A 2,310-nucleotide genomic window follows, 5' to 3' on the forward strand; every position below is an offset into this window, starting at 1 on the left:
CGCAAGTGCCCTGCCCGCCACCGCCCCAGTCAACACCAGGCGACACCGTCCCTGCCAACCCCAGGTGCCGCCGCCGCCCTGGCAATCCCAGGCCCCGCCAGGCTCCTGCTGTGACGCTGCTCCCGCCACGCGATGCCGGCCTCCTCTCACGACGCCGCCGCCGACCCGCGCCACCACGTGCAGCCGCCGCTGCCGCCCCAACATCGGTGATGCCCACATCTCCTCTTCCAACTCCGGTACGGCTTCTTCCCTTACCTCAAGATCCTCCCAAGATGGAGATCCCCGTCCCTGCTCCCCAACCTGGCCGCCATCGCCTCCACAGCACAGCTCCGACATGCAGCTCCGAGTGCCTCTGCCTCTGCTGGCTCTAATTGCCTCCGCCCGACGTCGGGCTCTGTAGGTCGGTTGTTCTTCTTCACCTAGACTGACTGCTTCCTTAGATTTTGCAGAGCACCATTCTGTGCAGTTAAAAAAATGGCTGTAGTCCAAAGTGTCGATTTTCAGCAGGGCAATCTGTTCATTGACTAGTTTTGTGCGTTCAAAAAATAGTAGGACAAAAGTTGATGAATCAATTTTGTATAGTAAAAACAGTAGTCCACTTGCTTCGTACTTGTGTTATTTGATTTTTGAATAACAGAAGTTCTCTTCTTTGTCTGCAGAAAACCCTACTGTATCACATTTGTTTGTCGTTATCCTCTGAAAATGGCATTATTGCAGGTCAGTTTCGGCTGATGCATCAGTTCAGTTGCAAAAAAGAAAAGCGTTATACCTTGTTGTCTACTCCGCTGACTTCTTTTCCTATACTATGTAGGTCAGCTTCGCCTGATGCGTAAGTTCAGTTTCATAGTGCACGATAGGCATGATTCAGTAACGGTGCGGCTTCAATTAGTTCGTAGCCATCCTTTAGAAAGATCATACCTTGATATTCCATTGTTTTATCCTTTGTCCTGCGCATTTTTAAGAACTAAAGTAATGAAAGAATTATATACCATTGCATCATACCAACATGGTTACAAAGACTTGTGTGAATAGGCAAGAAAGGTCCAACTAGCAAAAGCGATATACTATGAGTTTATAGCCACATGAAAAACAAAATATGTATACATGTTTGCTATGTTGACGCATATATTTATCCTTATTTACTTATGCACTTTTGAATGATCCACCATATCTGCAATCATCAAACTGGAAGACATATTGTTTAAGGCCTAATTTGCAGGTTACTTTCACTGCTTATCTTTCTTTGTCAGCGCGCCTCTTTCCTCCAATAATATGTCGAAGCTACTCCTTACAGCAAGGGAACGGTAGATGAAATCTTCACCAGTTACAAATGTATGCTGAAGCTACTCCTTACAGCAAGGAAACGGTGGATGAATCTACACAAGTTACAAATGTACGCTGAAGCTACTCCTTACAGCAAGGAAACGGTGGATGAATCTACACAAGCTACAAATGTATGCTGAAGCTACTCCTTAAAGCAAGGAAATGGTGGGTGAATGCCTTCTGCCTTCAGATATTTGGTTCACGTCGGACGTCGATGGCGATATATGTAGAAATCTTCTAGTATCTCTTTTGCCTCCCCTTTTCCCTCTTCCATTTTGTTGTTTGGAAATCTCTGGTAGGCCTTTGATTCACAAAGACTTCGGCAATTATTTGTACAATATATATGCATAGGAATTTTGTTCTCCATTTTGTTTATTGGTACATGTGTGATGGTTTTCATGTTATGAATATATTGGTTTGTGTGAAGTTCATGTGCGACTACCCAAGGAGTTCAACAATCACTCACCACGAAGGAAGAAGAGGTGAGCAACTCCCAGGCTGTTCAACTTCGCTGCGTCAGGCTGTGCAATTTCGCTCGTGTGAACAAAGGGGGAGCAGTTTCTTCTTAACTGTTGATTCTGCACTTGTATGGTGCATTTTGTCTCAGCTTTTAGGTGAATTCATTGCTTCTCTTACATTGTGTTCAACAGGGTACAAAATGTTTGCATACAAAATGTTTGTGTATGTGTGTAGGAGCTGCTGTTGTGCTAGTGCCATGAGAAAATGGAGCTTTTTCCGAGTTGTTTTTTCTGTAATACATGTGAAGACTTCGGTATGAACAAATGGAGCTCTTTTCATAGTGAACAAGTGGTATTTTTGGTGGAATTTTGTTGTTGCTCTAATCGGCATGTATGAAAATTCGCACGGATGTGCATAATTAACCTGCTACTTTTTGAGATAAAACTAGTAGGTAATGAGTGGTAAAAAGAACACATAATTTGCAAAAAAATCAACCTTGGGGTAGAGGGACACATGGTGGAAAATTTC

The 2,310-nt window shown here is 43.9% G+C and overlaps 1 long non-coding RNA gene across 2 annotated transcripts; it reads left to right on the plus strand.

The window, feature by feature from the left end:
- Positions 1 to 6: 6 nt before the first annotated feature.
- Positions 7 to 1,689, plus strand: LOC123180151 (uncharacterized). 2 transcript variants are annotated; one of them, XR_006490730.1, is made up of 3 exons: positions 35 to 400; positions 660 to 717; positions 812 to 1,689. It is a non-coding gene; the product is annotated as an uncharacterized lncRNA (long non-coding RNA). The 2 variants fall into 2 exon arrangements; XR_006490731.1 differs by having other exon boundaries at positions 7 to 400; positions 660 to 1,689.
- The last annotated feature ends 621 nt before the right edge of the window (positions 1,690 to 2,310 follow it).

Source organism: Triticum aestivum, chromosome 1D (assembly GCF_018294505.1).
Source record: "Triticum aestivum cultivar Chinese Spring chromosome 1D, IWGSC CS RefSeq v2.1, whole genome shotgun sequence".
In the NCBI taxonomy this organism is placed as follows: Eukaryota; Viridiplantae; Streptophyta; class Magnoliopsida; order Poales; family Poaceae; genus Triticum; species Triticum aestivum.